The sequence below is a fragment of the Schistocerca cancellata genome, chromosome 2, assembly GCF_023864275.1.
Source record: "Schistocerca cancellata isolate TAMUIC-IGC-003103 chromosome 2, iqSchCanc2.1, whole genome shotgun sequence".
In the NCBI taxonomy this organism is placed as follows: Eukaryota; Metazoa; Arthropoda; class Insecta; order Orthoptera; family Acrididae; genus Schistocerca; species Schistocerca cancellata.
The window spans coordinates 520,332,110-520,349,508 of record NC_064627.1 but is presented as its reverse complement, the minus strand read 5'-3'; positions in this window follow the sequence as shown (position 1 = coordinate 520,349,508).

Sequence of the window (17,399 nt, the reverse complement as noted above, 5' to 3'; positions counted from 1 at the left end):
AAACCTTACAAGCTGCTGGTGAGTTTTATGGTCGTAGACCGTTATGTTTTCCCGTTACCCATATTCAGACTAGAGCGGCGACGGACCTCTTCAGAGGTGTTCCTGGTTCACGTTTAGAGCCGTAGAAGGTTATTTAATACGTTTAGTCCTTCATCTGCATTCATTTTGGACATGGATGCACGTTTAGGCCCAACAGCTTAGTTAACTCCTGGCTTCCCGATTTTTAATATTGCATAACTTTTCCACTCTGCAGTTTTTCATCTTTTTAGTAACAGGGCTGGTTAATGTTTTATGTTCCTCAAACAGGCGCTCCACTGGTGGTAGCTTATTTTATGGTTCTTATATTACATTTTAATCATATTTATTACATTAACTACTGTTCTTTTTGCCATAGTATCTCATCCTCTACACTATTCGCCACAAAGCTTTCCTGGTAATTATTTGCTGACTAGTTCTCTTGTTCATAGGGTGGTATTCTGTGACTACGAACGTTGTAATGGATCCTGAAATATGAGGGTTGTTCATTTACTGAGGTCTGATCGGTCGCGAAATTTAAACCACAGTGAAAAATCGATTAAGTTTTGCACAGGTGTGTCGGGCAGTGTAAAATGTTTAAAGTTCTATGCTCAAAGGGAATATGTACAGATGCCTAAGAAATAATGTCTCCCGCTAATTACGGTTGCCTGCTCGGAGATTTTACTTCATTTTATGCTGCTTATATCACTAACTCTCATAAATTTCCTTTTTTGTGCCAATATACTCATCTGTAAACTACAGGGGAAATGAAGAATCTCATGCAGCGGTTTCGATGGAAACTATTTTATCACCTACAAAACAGCAAGGACATGGCTTCCTCTGTTTTCCACCTCTGCTCAAATGACTACAAGTTATGAAGACAACATGTCGGAACAGACAACGCGCTGCAGACCAGCACGTACTTATCTAAGTGACACTACTGAGAATGCATTTTATTTGGTATATTTTTATATGTTGTCCTTAATTAATCTTTTAAATATGTAGATAACAAGCAAGTATTCCTTTCCATGTAGAACCACGTAAAGATACTATTTTTGAGAGCGGACAAGTCACTCTCTCGCCTATTTCCATATTCGAGGCTACTTTTTAATGTAGTTATTACACCCTACAAATCATTATTGTGAGATGATAGCCGGTTATCAACATGAGTGGGCATTGATGGAAGCATGTACATACACTACTGGCCATTAAAATTGCTACACCAAGAAGAATGCAGATCATAAACGGGTATTCATTGGACAAATATATTATACTAGAACTGACATGTGACTACATTTTCACGCATTTTGGGTGCATAGATCCTGAGAAATCAGTACCCAGAACAACCACCTCTGGCCGTAATAACGGCCTTGATACGCCTGGGCATTGAGTCAAACGGAGCTTGGATGGCGTGTACAGGTACAGCTGCTCATGCAGCTTCAGCACGATACCACAGTTTATCAAGAGTAGTGACTGGCGTGTAGTGCCAAGCCTGTTGCTTGGTCACCACTGACCAGACGTTTTCAATTGGTGAGAGATCTGGAGAATTTCCTGGCCAGGGCAGCAGTCGAACGTTTTCTGTATCCAGAAAGGGCCGTACAGGACCTGCAACATGCGGTCGTGCATTATGCTGCTAAAATGTAGGCTTTCGCAGGGATCGAATGATGGGTAGAGCCACGGATAGTAACACATGTGAAGAGTAGTGTCCACTCTTCAAAGTTCCGTCAATGCAAACAAGGGGTGACCGAGACGTGTAACCAATGGCACCCCATACCATCACGCCTGGTGATACGCCAGTATGACGATGACGAATACACGTTTCCAATGTGCGTTCACCACGATGTCGCCAGACACGCATGCGAGCATTATGATGCTGTAAACAGAACCTAGATTCATCTGAAAAAATGACATTTAGCCATTCGTGCACCCAGGCTCGTCGTTCAATTCACCATCGCAGGCGCTCCTGTGATGCAGCGTCAAGGGTAACCGCAGCCATGGTCTCCTGGCTGATAGTCCATGCTCCTGCAAACGTCGTCGAACTGTTCGTGCAGATGGTTGGTGTCTTGCTAACGTCCCCATCTGTTGACTCAGGGATCGAGATGTGGCTGCACGATCCGTTACAGCCATGCGGATAAGATGCCAGTCATCTCGACTGCTAGTGATACGAGGTCGTTGGGATCCAGCACGGCGTTCCGTATTACCCTCCTGAACCCACCGATTCCGTATTCTGCTAACAGTCATTGGATCTCGACCAACGCGAGCAGCAATGTCGCGATACTATCAACCGCAATCGCGATAGGCTACAATCCGACCTTTATCAAAGTCGGAAACGTGATGGTACGCATTTCTCCTCCTTACACGAGGCATCACAATAACGTTTCACGAGGCAACGCCGGTCAACTGCTGTTTGTGTATGAGAAATCGGTTGGAAACTTTCCTCATGTCAGCACGTTGTAGGTGTCGTAACCGGTGCCAACCTTGTGTGAATGCTCTGGAAAGCTAATCATTTGCAAATCACAGCATCTTCTTCCTTTCGATTAAATTGCGCTTCTGTATCACGTCATCTTAGTGGTGGAGCAATTTTAATGGCTAGTGTTGTAGTTAATGCATATGGGATCTCTATGGTAGCTCTCCTTTGAATAGTATTTTCTGGCACTGAGAACAGGCAGGCGGTTTGGTTGATTAACAACAAATCTTGCAATGGATATTTGGTGGTTGTTGGATGCAGCTACTAGGGAGAGGAACATCTCTAAGCAGAATGCTAATTGCAAGAATTTCTCGCACTGGTTTGCAGAAAATGCTTTAGGCTGAAGAGGCGATCTAGCTGTTAGGCGTTTCTGGCCAAGGCATAGACAGGGGTGCAGGAGAGAAGTCGACCTGGCCAAGTCGCCTCGACAGTGTCATATACGTCATTGTGTAAAGGAATGGCGTCCTTAAAAATCCACAAGTTTCCATGTTCACCTTGGACTGGACATTACGTATATATCCATCAGATAGGGTCGTCCCTCTGCCACGCAACTTAGGGAATGGCTGCTTTTCCAGCAGGGAAAAGAATATTATTAACTTACGTTTAGTTTGGCCAGAAGGTAGAGCAGACGAGTTAGAGGGGAGACATGGCGCTCGTGGTGTCTTGTCATTGGCAGAAAACCCATGTCGGGGCTGTTGCGTGGGTGCACTTTGCGAGTGAGGTTCGATGGAAAGGGACAAGTGGAGAAAAAGGTCTTTCCATTTATGCTCCAGTCTGGAGAGGAGTTTCTGATCTTTTGTTATGAGTGGGTTTCACTTGGGACAGTCATCCTGAGCATGACTTGGCAGAGGCACTTGTCTTCACTGGTGAGCGCTGAAGTGTTTGCTGTACTGCCAGTTTAGAACTCAGTCGTCTCGGACAATTCATTGTGCTGAGCGAAATCTTATTTATATCAGGTATGCTGCCTTTACGTTTGATCTTCTTGTGTGCCCCGTTGTATAAGTGAATCAAATTGGTCGACGGTATGACAGGTGAACAGGAGTGTCACACGCTGGATCTGCCGAGATCCGTCTAGCATATCACTCTATCGATGACTCGGCATATTTCGTCTTCGTTGATCCATTATGGATCGTGGGACAACGGCTGTCATAAACTTCTTGCTGCAATAATTTACTAACAGCCGTATGTATTGTAGAAATTTGTTTTATTTTAGGAACTTCTGTGTGCTACCAGTTTCGGCATTACATTGATGCCATCTTCAGGCCCCACTCGTCATAGTCGTAAAATCGCTGTACACGGAAGGAGCCAAATAACTGGATCCGTGAATCAATCGTCTTGCAACAGCTCTTGGTGGCCAGGTGACACAGAGCTCAGTCGCCTGGCCACCAAGAGCTGTTGCAGGACGATAGATTCACGGATCCAGTTATTTGGCTCCTTCCGTGTACAGCGATTTTACGACTATGACGAGTGGGGCCTGAAGATGGCATCAATGTAGTGTCGAAACTGGTAGCACACAGAAGTTCCTAAAATAAAATAAATTTCTACAATACATGCGGCTGTTGGTAAATTATTGCGTCAAGAAAACGGCATATTTCGTGTCCGTGGCAGCAACTTACAGGCGCAGAACATCGCTATTCTGCAGACGCTTGCGCCACAACAGTCACCTGAAACAGTACTATGTATTGAGAAAGGTGTATAGTATTGCTGATCCAGCTTGTTAGAGCAAACAGAATCGCAATCTTTCCACTTGTTCTCAGCTGCACCAATGTAGTATAACTTATGTGGTGTCACCACCAGACACCACACTTGCTAGGTGGTACACTTTAAATCGGCCGCGGTCCGTTAGTATACGTCCGACCCGCCTGTCACCACTATCAGTTATTGCAGACCGAGCGCCGCCACACGGCAGGTCTAGTCTATAAAGACTCCCTAGCACTCGCGCCAGTTGTACAGCCGACTTTGCTAGTTATGGTTCACTGTCTACATACGCTCTCATTTGCAGAGACGACAGTTTAGCATAGCCTTCAGCTACGTCATTTGCTACGATCCAGCAAGGCTCCCTATTCAGTTGCTATAAGTACTATCTTCAAGAATGTATTCTGAACAGATAATATTGTGACTCATGTACCGTCAAGAGCGACGCTCCTCATTAATGGATTAAAGTATCAAACTAATTTTGTCCGCTTTCTGAGTTCTCATTCCTTGTCATGTTCCAGACCTCACGTCTGTATAGTTCTTCCCTCCTCACGCCAGCCTGCGCGAGCTAAAACGCGTGCATTTCGGCCTCCACTCGTAACACGGTGTTGGCTCTTCTGCTAACACAAAAACTTATATGTTGAAAAAAATACATCAAAGTCTGTTCAGTATCAGAAAATTTCAGATTGTGTTATCTGTATTTTGAACCACGGTAAATAGATTACAGACATGAATCTTAGTTCTTGCAAACCAAATGCCGCCCAGTGGAGTGCTATTTATTTGGTGCCTCTATTAGTGTTGCCAACAGTTCATTAATTATTTGTTATCTCGGTTAACTTGTGTTGTTCGTCCTTTTTTGTGACGAATAAACTCTAGCTATTTTTATAAACGATTAATACCGTGTTGATATTATTCACCCATTAATATTTGACTACAATAATGACTGGGCCGCCATTTCATTCAAGTATTTCAGAATTAAAGTTTTTTTTCAAATTCTGATAAAAGTAATAACCACCAACGCAGGCTAGCAACAACAAGCAGTGTCAGAGGGCAGTTTAACAGATGGTTCAAATGGCTCTGAGCACTATGGGACTCAACTGCTGAGGTCATTAGTCCCCTAGAACTTAGAACTAGTTAAACCTAACTAACCTAAGGACATCACAAACATCCATGCCCGAGGCAGGATTCGAACCTGCGACCGTAGCGGTCTTGCGGTTCCAGACTGCAGCGCCTTTAACCGCACGGCCACTTCGGCCGGCATTTAACAGATGCATGGCCAGGTAGACAAGCGGAAGGGTTACAAGTTAAAGTAATTGCTGTCAGGATGCATAATTACAGTCACCTGTAGCCTTTCAAATCAAACCGCAACTCCATTGTATTCTTGCACTTTTAACGCAGCGAAACCGGTCGTGAAAAAATGGTCAGTTGTGAGCTGTTTGCGGTTTTGTTCAAATTCAGTTTACCATGACATTTCAGGAGTCAAGCCTGCTAGTATCATTAATTCGCAGAACACCAGTCAGACAAGAAATCGCGATATTCAAATAAATGCAAGAGAACGTTGTAGATGAATACAGTAAGGGAAATTCAAGCAAAGGCGAAACCTGATAAACACTCTAAATGGTTCTGCCATGGCGAGTAAAGCGCCAGCGACTGGTGGTGTTGACATGTTTATCGAACGGAAGAGCAATATTTGGCGCTCACTAATGTCGACCAAATTAATTAAACGCACAGCTGGCAACGCCTGCTGCAGAGACTGAGCGCAAGGAGCCAGGCGATTCCAGGCGATTCCAGCCGGTTCGCGGCGCAGTTCCGGGCGCCAGTGTTTAGACTGCAGCCCGGTTTTAGCAAGGGGCTCACGCAAGACCGATGGCAGATTATCCTGTTGACTTTCTGAAGAATGAGGACACCGCAGCTATTACTACGATACCCTGAGCCTGCATCATCGCTTACTGCGGAGGTACCGTGGTGGGCGGTGGGGGTTTTGCGTTTGGGAGGGGTGCACTCTGTTAGCAGAAGGAAGCGTGGAGGGCGGCGTAATGTTAGGCCAAGCGCGCTAACCAGACTCGCTCGCTCTACAGCCCCCGTTTGTTTATTTTAGCACCGCTGCTGCTGCAGCAGTTGGCCTTTCTCTCCCTAACCGTTTGTCTCCCATTACTTTGTCCTTCTCTTTTCATTTCGTTCACTTTCTACATTGTATTTTATATGGAATTTCGACTAATAAATCCTCAAATACGAATACTATTCGTTCAATAACGTCCGATCGGTCGCGAAATGGAAACCGCAGTAAAAACCATTATAGATTTGCACAGATGTGTTAGACGGTGCCCATAGTTTGCCTGTCGATCGCGTAACGCCATTCTTTTCAGTTGTGAACACATAATGAGAGCGCAAAGATGCCTAGAAAATAGTATCGCTCCCCAAGAAATCTGCTGATTTTGCCTAATTCATTGCTACCAACATCACTAACGGTCATTCGTGACAACATCCTCTGACGCAAACTGCAGGGGCGATGAAGACTCTCATTCAGCTTTTTCGATGGGAAGTATTTGATCACCCATTAAACAACATGGACTTGCCTCCTTCTCAGCTTCATCTCTGCTCACACGAACTGCAAGCTATGAAGACAACATGTCGGAACAGACAACGAGCTGCAGGCCAGCATAGAGCAACGGCGCAAAGCACAGGCTGTTACCTTCTATGACAAGGGTATTGGAAAGCTGGGAAGGCGCTACGACAAATATTTGAGTCTGTGTCTACGAGACTACGCAGAGAGGTAACCGAAAGGTGTAGCTCACTGTTGCAAATAATGCATTTTTTATTTACGCTGTGGTTTCCATTTCGCTACCGATCGGAATTTAATAAACAAATATCCGTCGAGCATTTAAACAAGCAGTTTAGAAAAGCCGTATTTTCTACCGTTACTGATATGTTACTTAGGTAATCAGTGTCTTGAAAGGTTTCTGTTTGTCTGTGTTTTAGTGACTTGAAAGAATTCTGGACCTATACTAAATCCAGCCACTAGTGCACTGGAAGTGAGTGAGCTCTTAATTACAAATTTATAAGGTAGTGTAGTTGACATCAAGATGCTGACATAATTCTACAATAATTGAGGTGTATAATAATCTTAATCTTCCTGGCAGATTAAAAGTGTGTGTGGAACGAAATTCGAACCTACGATCTTCATCTTTCGCGACCGGCTGTGTCATCTAACTACTATTCACAATCACTCTCACAGCTTCAGTTCAGCAAAGAGTTCGAATGTCGGTGGATGTTTCAAATCAGCTTATACACTTCTTTGGTGCTACGTGTGCTGTGAGTGGAGTTTATAATATTCTACAGCAGTACTGTATAACATTCTACCAAATTGTGATAGAATGAAGGGAAATCCAATGCTGTAACTTAACTGTTGTTGTTTTGGTCTTCAGTGCAGAGACTGGTTTGATGCAGCCCTCCATGTTACTCTATCCTGTGCAAGCTTCTTCATCTCCCACTACCTACTGCAACCTACATCCTTCTGAATCTGCTTAGTGTATTCATCTCTTGGTCTCCCTCTACGATTTTTACCCTCAACACTGCCCTCCAATACTAAATTTGTGATCCCTTGATGCCTCAGAACATGTCCTACCAACCGATCACTTCTTCGAGTCAAGTTGTGCCACAAACTTTTCGTCTCCCCAATCTTATTCAATACCACCTCATTAGTTATGTGATCTACCCATCTAACCTTCAGCATTCTTCTGTAGCACCATATTTCGAAAGCTTCTATTCTCTTCTTGTCTGAACTATTTATCGTCCTCGTTTCACTTCCATACATGGCTACACTCCATACAAATACATTCAGAAACGACTTCCTCATACTTAAATCTATACTCGATGTTAACAAATTTGTCTTCTTCAGAATCGCTTTCCTTGCCATTGCCAGTCTACATTTTATATGCTCTACGACCACCATCAGTTATTATGCTCCCCAAATAGCAAAACTCATTTACTACTTTCAGCGTCTTATTTCCTAATCTAATTCCCTCAGCATCACCATATTTAATTCGACTACGTTCTATTATCCTCTTTTTGCTTTTGTTGATATTATAGATATCAGAATTGAAAAGCTGTAGTTACAAAAGCCATCAACTTTAAATTAAGCACCATAGAACAGGCACCTCTGGTAATTAATACCGACCCAAGATGGACAATTAAAATTGCGCTTAATCCTGTTGGCATGTATATGGGTACATATAAATACGTTTAGAAATATTTCTTAAACCCAGTGATAGCGTTCAATGACGTAACCCCAGGTTATCATAACTAGTGCAAGCATGCCTCCCATGACCAGTCCTAATTTAAAAAAAAAGTTTTTAGTATTCTTTCAAGGGCGCTGTAACCATTTTAATGGAAAACACTGCTAGAGACAGACAGCACTTGAACGACGCCGAAACAGCAAATGACGTTTGGCAAATTAAATAAAGAAAAGCAAAGTAAATTGTTGTCAAAGGTCAATCTTACAACGACAGACCTTGAAAACACTCACATCATTCGCCTGTGGTTGAGATGAAAGCTGAAAGCAGTTCTTTTTTTTCTTTCAATATTTGTCGTCAGATTAAATTTTCTTCAATGCTCTGCTAATGGTGCAGTGAATGAAGTAGACAACTGCAAGTTTTTTAGGTGCAGCTGCGTTCAGTCTGATACTAGCTCGGCACTTCAGACTATAACATGTTCAGTCAGAAGTCTCCTCTGATGCTCTACACCGAGGGAGTGTCCTTCAACAGGGCGGAGGGTGGAAACATCAAAGCTGTGTGCCTCAAGCTGACAGAAGGCAGACAATAATATCCGGTTTCACATCACAACACAGAGAAAAACATTGCTGTGTCTCCATAGAAAGACTTGAATCGATGTTGCTAACTTTATGATGTTGGTGATGATGTTTGACTTTTGGGGAGCTCAACTGCTCGGTCATCAGCTCCCATACAAATTCCCAATCAGCACAGAGTCCAATCTAGCAACGTTCACGAATGATGATGGAATGATGAGGATAACAGAAACCGCCAGTTCCCGGGCAGAGTAAACCTCCAGCCCGGCCGGGAATGGAACCCGGTACCCCTTGATCCAGAGGTAGCAAAGCTAGCCACTAAACTACGCGTTGCGGAAGTTGAGGCCACTAAGTGAGGAAAACACAGTGAGATTGATGCTGTCCATGTAACGTTCTTAAATAGAGCAGGCGGAGCATGCCACACAATCCAGCAGGCCACTATTGCTCTCTGTCAAAGTCCGCCTGCTTAGCGGAGTGGTAACGTGTCTGCCTCCTGTGGAGCGGCCCAGGTTCGATTCACGGCAGATTTTGTCCGCTGATGGACCTGGTGTTCTTATCATCATCATCGATACGCTAGCAGTCCAATGTGGTGTCACCTGAAATGAGACTTGCAACCCGGCGGCCGAAGTTCCCCGGATAGGGCCTCCCAGCCAAGAGTGTCACATGATCATTTCATTTACAATGTCAAAGATGTAATAGACGGGATACAGGACTCGAATTCCCCCGTTAAAGAAAATCACGATAGGGAAAACTTTCTTGTAAGCTCCCATTGAATTACAGTGATTCTTTAAAATGGTCAGATTTAACTTGATTTACACGAACACGATTGGTTTTATTGGCAGCAATATCCCTACCCACGAGCGCAACTTGAGTGAAAATCTTAACGTCCTTGTGAGTTTCAACAAAACGTAGGAAGAGCTTAAGGGACGTTGTCTTATCTTATCACACTGGTTTTGGGCATGTTTCCAACGTGCAATTTGGCTGGATGCCTACACCGGCTATACTAGTCAGCCTCTCTCCAGTGTGCAAGGTAAGTATTTTCTTTAGCACGCCCCTAATTTCATTGGATGATCTTGTTATTGAACGAATCTCGAAGAACATGATTAATTGACCAGAATTAAGAGGGGAAGCAAATGGACTCGCCGGAATTGAAGGCCAAATTAAACTAGGCTGTGAGCTTACCAAATTTCTTTATAATGTGAACAAGGAAAATAGTAAATATGGACTTAAGATTACAGTTATCCTAGTCTGTGACCCTAAGGGTCCAAAAACAGAAAAGAAACATTAGCCAAATGGTAATTTGCTAACCCAGCTGACGTTCCTTTACCGGAGATAAGTCACACAAAATGGGAGAAAAATGGTTCAAATGGCTCTGAGCACTATGGGACTTAACATCTGAGTTCATCAGTCCCCTAGAACTTAGAACTACTTAAACCTAACTAACCTAAGGACAACACACACATCCATGCCCGAGGCAGGATTCGAACCTGCGACCGTAGCGGTCGCGCGGCTCCAGGCTGTAGCGCCTCGAACCGCTCGGCCACTCCGGCCGGCAAAATAGGAGAACGCATCGACATCAAAAAATACATATGTGTTTCCGGTTTTCATATGAGGAAGGGGGCCCAGATAAATCACAAAAACCTTTCCCAGCCCATCTCTTCGTGCACTAAGTGGAGAATATCACGGCGAGTAGTAGGGATAGGCTTAGCTACCTTTAAGGCCTCAAACTCATTGACCAGCCTTCTTATATCAGTATTGAATACAGACCACTTATAATGCTCCTTAATTTTCATTAGGGTTTTATAGATCCCAAAATGCCGTCCAAGCAACGATTCATGAAAATACCGGTAAAAAGGAAGGAACGATTTACTTGAGAAGACATTTCTTTAAATTTTACATCATAATGGGTGCGATAACAAATGAGTTCCTGATTAAGTTGGTAACCCTGACCTTGTTCGCCAGAAAACTTTTTTTTCCTAAAATTACTGAACAGAGGAAGTATTTCGGCTAATAATGTCGAAACACACTGTCCTTATTCGACACCCCGAAATGTCTTCAGATCAAACATACGGGTCAAGGTGTCAGAGATACCCTTCCATGCTTTGTAGAAAACCGAAAGGCAGAAATTTGGACACCTCAATACCTAATTCTACCAGACAGGTCTTGCATGCACCCAGCTTAAGGCCTGGCTGTCGGTATCCAGACAAAATTCCTGTCGGTATCCAAACAAAATGCCTCGTGTTCGAAATAAAACTTTAATTTCTCAAAGGCTAAAAGGTCCACTAGCTCCTCTAACTCGTAGACAGAATATTTCATTTCAGCTGCAGACAAGGCTCTGGAATTACATAGTGTGTCCCAGTCCCGTTATGACTGTGGCTATGAAAAATAAAAGACTTGGATTATGTTCACAATATCGCTGTATTTCTTCGAAATAGTGGCACCATGAATCAGCACACGGATGAAATCGTTTTAAAATTATTTTGAAACATAGTCCTTTTTCGGTATTTAGTACTGCATTACAGTTTTATTGAACGCTCTTAATTGCATCATAACGGCGTGCATTCATTGTCAAATTCAGTTAGGGGAAAACCAGAAGTCGACTGGGGCCAGATCTGGGGAACACGGGGTGTCATGTAGGAGTGTAATGTGTTTGCTGGCCAAAACCTCTCACACCACTTTCACTATGTGGGCTGGAGTGTTGGCGTGGAAAAAAATGTTCCAATGTGTGTGAAATCTTATGGGACTTAACTGCTAGGGTCATCAGTCCCTAAGCTTACACACTACTTAACCACACTACTTAACCTAAATTATCCTAAGGACAAACACACACACCCATGCCCGAGGTAGGACTCGAACCTTCGCCGTGACCAGCCGCACAGTCCATGACTGCAGCGCCCTAGACCGTTCGGCTAATCCCGCGCGGCTTTTGACGTGGAGCAGCAACCAGAAACTTGTCTCTCGGTATTCCGATCAAATCCCACTAATTTTCACTCACAATCACAGAACTTAACACTAGTCTTGATGTTGCCCCGCCGCTCCACCACCATTTTCCGAAATGTGTCGGACATGCGCAGTTACATTCGCAAAAAAAGGACACCTGCTGTTGCTATGATGGCGCTTTAACCTTCTATATGGTGGTGCTGTTGTTAAAACTTCAAGGATCGTATTCCCACAACTCGTCACGAGATAGCATTACAATTTGGAATTTCACACTAGCACTCCTAACGGAACTGGGACACGCTGTGTGCATGTGACTCATCTCCTGAATTTAGATGTGGCCATGCTGGCGTACTTCGAAGCTGCCATGCTGTTGGAGGAGTACGGCGGCATCCTCGTAATTGGAGGCATTGATTTGCGGTACATAAGGACATTCAAAATCTGGAGTAGCATAAATGTGAGCGCTTTGTAATGAGAGTTTAACAGCATCAGAGGCCGCCTGAAGTCTGTTGTTTTACTGAAAAACTTCCACTTTGTGGTACAGCTGACTCGGGGGCTCCGCTAACGGTACAATATTAGGTACGAATTTTTTAAAAATAATTTGTCATAGTTACAGATCTAGCTATAACTTGTTTATTTCAGGTGGAGGGTAATCCTGATTATCTTGATATGCTCTTGGTTAGTTCTTAAGCTAGCAGCAGAAACTAATTGCCCTATAAAACAAATTTCATAAGGAGTCAGATGAACATTATGTGGTCTGTCAGTTAAGACAACTTCACGCAAATGAATAAAAACTTGGCTTAAGTGTTCAAGAAGTTCCTATACATATATCATCAAGGTACCTATAAAGACACTTAAGCTCTCCAAAAATTGAGTCCAATAAATATGTAAGAACCAACGATGCTCTTGATAAACCAAATGGTTCAAATGGTTCAAATGGCTCTGAGCACTATGAGACTTAACTATTGAGGTCATCAGTCCTGTAGAACTTAGAACTACTTAAACCTATCTAACCTAAGTACATCACAGACATCCATGCCCGAGGTAGGATTCGAACCTGCGACCGCAGCGGTCGCACGGTTACAGACTGTAGCGCCTAGAACCGCTCGGCCACGCCGGCCGGCAAACCAAATGGTTCTAGTAATTTCCAATCGGTGTATAGGAGGATTGGTTTCCTCCGCTAAGGGAATCTGGTGGTAGGCTTTGTTAAGGACTAACACAATAGAATAAAGCAGCTTGAAAACCACGTGAAACAATTATGTACGTCCAAGAAACTAACAGACTGAAAGATAAGCTTTCGATTAAGAGCATGATAAACTACCACCGGCCTATAGACCACATGTCTCCACTTGCGTATCAGAGATACGGTTGAAGTTTAGGGCGACATGGATGGCACAGATGCTGTCAGCAAGTAACTAGTCAGTAATCTGGCGTTGTTGTTGTTGTTGTGGTCTTCAGTCCTGAGACTGGTTTGATGCAGCTCTCCATGCTACTCTATCCTGTGCAAGCTTCTTCTTCTCCCACTACCTACTGCAACCTACGTCCTTCTGAATCTGCTTAGTGTATTCATCTCTTGGTCTCCCTCTACGATTTTTACCCTCAACACTGCCCTCCAGTACTAAATTTGCGATCCCTTGATGCCTCAGAACATGTCCTACCAACCGATCCCTTCTTCTTGTCAAGTTGTGCCACAAACTCCTCTTCTCCCCAATCCTATTCAGTACCTCCTCATTAGTTATGTGATTTACCCATCTAATCTTCAGCATTCTTCTGTAGCACCACATTTCGAAAGCTTCTATTCTCTTCTTGTCCAAACTAGTTATCGTCCATGTTTCACTTCCATACATGGCTACACTCCATACATATACTTTCAGAAACAACTTCCTGACACTTAAATCTGTACCCGATGTTAACAAATTTCTCTTCTTCAGAAACGCTTTCCTTGCCATTGGCAGTCCACATTTTATATCTTCTCTACTTCGACCATCATCAGTTATTTGGTCCCCAAATAGCAAAACTCCTTTACTGCTTTAAGTGTATCATTTCTTAATCTAATTCCCTCAGCATCACCCGACATAATTCGACTACATTCCATTATCCTCGTTTTGCTTTTGTTCATGTTCATATTATATCCTCCTTTTAAGACACTGTCCATTCCGTTCAACTGCTCTTCCTAGGCCTATGCTAGCTCTGGCAGAATTACAATGTCATCGGCAAACCTCAAGGTTTTTATTTCTTCTCCATGGATTTTAATACCCACTCCGAATTTTTCTTTTGTTTCCTTCACTGCTTGCTCAATATACAGCTTACATAACATCGGGGAGAGGCTACAACCCTGTCTTACTCCCTTCCCAACCACTGCTTCCCTTTCATGTCCCTCGACTCTTATAACTGCCATGTGCTTTCTGTGCTAATTGTAAATAGCCTTTCGCTCCCTGTATTTTACTCCTGCTACCTTCAGAATTTGAAAGAGAGTATTCCAGTCAACATTGTCAAAAGCTCTCCCGAAGTCTGCAAATGCTAGAAACGTAGGTTTGCCTTTTCTTAATCTAGCGTCTAAAATAAGTCGTAGGGTCAGTATTGCCTCACGTGTCCCTATATTTCTATGGAATCCAAACTGATCTTCCCCAAAATTGGCTTCTACCAGTTTTTCCACTCGTCTGTAAAGAATTCGCGTTAATATTTTGCAGCCGTGACTTATTGAACTGAATGTTCAGTAATTTTCACATCTGTCAACGCCTGTTTTCTTTGGGATTGGAATTATTATATTCTTCTTGAAGTCTGAGGGTATTTCGCCTGTCTCATGCATTTTGCTCACCAGATGGTAGAGTTTTGTCAGGACTGGCTCTCTTAAGGCTGTCAGTAGTTCTAATGGAATGTTTACTCCCGGGGCCTTGTTTCGACTCAGGTCTTACAGTGCTCTGTCAAACTCTTCACGCAGTATCATATCTCCCACTTCATCTTCATCTTCATCTACATCCTCTTCCATTTCCACAATATTGTCCTCAAGTACATCGCCCTTGTATAGACTGTCTATATACTCTTTCCACCTTTCTGCTTTCCCTTCCTTGCTTAGAACTGGGTTTCCATCTGAGCTCTTGATATTCATACAACTCGTTCTCTTTTCTTCAAAGGTCTCTTTAATTTTCCTCTAGGCAGTATCTATCTTACCTCTAGTGAGATAAGCCTCTATACCCTTACATTTGTCCTCTAACCATGCTGCTTAGGTATTTTGCACTTCCTGTCGATCTCATTTTTGAGACGTTTGTATTCCTTTTTGCCTGCTTCATTTACTGCATATTTATATTTTCTCCTTTCGTCAATTAAATTCAATATTTCTTCCGTTACCCAAGGATTTCTAGTAGCCCTCATCTTTTTACCTACTTGATCCTCTGCTGCCTTCACTACTTCATCCCTCAAAGCTACCCATTCTTCTTCTGCTGTATTTCTTTCCCCCCATTCTTGTCAATTGTTCCCTTATGCTCTCCCTGAAACTCTGTACCACCTCTGGTTTAGTCAGTTTATCCAGGTCCCATCTCCTTAAATTCCCACCGCTTTGCAGTTTATTCAGTTTTAATCTACAGTTCATAACCAATAGATTGTGGTCAGAGTCCACATCTGCCCCTGGAAATGTCTTACAATATAAAACCTGGTTCCTAAATCTCTGTCTTACCATTATATAATCTATCTGATACCTTTTAGTATCTCCAGGGTTCTTCCATGTATACAACCTTCTTTTATGATTCTTGCACCACGTGTTAGCTAAGTTATTCTCTGCGCAAAATTCTACCAGGCGGCTTCCTCTTTCATTTCTTACCCCCAATCCATATTCACCTACTACGTTCCTTCTGTCCCTTTTCCTACTACCGAATTCTAGTCACCCATGGCTATTAAATTTTCGTCTCCCTTCACTATATGAATAATTTCTTTTATTTCATCATACATTTCTTCAATTTCTTCGTCATCTGCAGAGCTAGTTGGCATATAAACTTGTACTACTGTCGTAGGCGTGGGCTTCGTGTCTATTTGGCCACACTAATGCGTTCACTATACTGTTTGTAGTAGCTTACCCGCACTCCTAATTTTTTATTCATTATTAAACCCACTCCTGCAATACCCCTATTTGATGTTGTATTAATGACCCTTTATTCACCTGACCAAAAGTCTTGTTCCTCCTTTTGTAACCTACCTGTCCGATTAAGGGACCTGACATTCCAAGCTCCGATCCGTAGAACGCCAGTTTTCTTTCTCCTGATAACGACGTAGTCCTGAGTAGTCCCCGCCCGGAGATCCGAATGGGGGACTATTTTACCTCCGGAATATTTTACCCAAGAGGTCGCCATCATCATTTATCCATACAGTCAAGCTGCATGCCCTCGGGAAAAATTACGGCCGTAGTTTCCCCATGCCTTCAGCCGTTCGCAGTACCAGCACAGCAAGGCTGTTTTGGTTAGTGTTACAAGGCCAGATCAGTCAATCATCCAGACTGTTGCCCCTGCAACTACTGAAAGTGCTGTTGCCCCTCTTCGGGAACCACACGTTTGTCTGGCCTCTCAACAGATACCCCTCCGTTGTAGTTGCACCTACGGTATGGCCATCTGTATCGCTGAGGCACCCAAGCCTCCCCACCAACGGCAAGGTCTATGGTTCATGGGGGGCATCTGGCGTACTTCTCTCATTTTTGTATAGGATCCATGATATGATGCTTAAAATAGAACTCCTTGGCAGAACAATCAATAATCAGGTTGTCCTCATAATAAAACCACAACCTAGTGAAACACTAGTGAACAAACCCATTGCAATGACAAATTTGACTGGCCATGGCGAACCCAGAATGGAAACACTATCGCTATCCGGTCCGACAAACGACACACTGCAGTGCAACTAAGTAGCACATGTTGATAGGTGGCAATATGCAAAGACACACCAGAGCGAGGACTTCTATCAGTAGAATGTTCACGGGACAATCAATGGCTTAAAAGATATCGATAAATGTTCAACGTTCCGATATATCCGAGTAGACAAGTACGTTCTGCTGGTCTGTCTTGATATCACATCACTGATCACGTGGGTGCCCACAGAAGGCACACTGTAATAGTTGGAGGAACACCGTGTCAAGGTAACAGCATCAATGTTTCCACACGTATCAGTACTTTCAGTATGGTGGTAAACTCCATGAACAGGTAAACGGCTTTAGTGACAGGCTCTCCACTTTCTCAAAGCTTGCTTATACGCGGAGTACTCTCTCGAAACCGTGAAACTACAGGACTCAAGCTCAAGCTCTTTATAGGCACAGGAATTACACTTTCGCTGAGAGACCGCTTGAAAATGCGGCCTATTGCAGTTCTTCTGGTACATCAGGAACATAGACGAGAACATGAGGTTCGCCCACCAAGTAGAAAGAAACATATGCCTACATTTCTTGCGTATTTTAATAAATATGAAACCTAAAGATTCATTCGGTCACTTAATGTGCTGTAA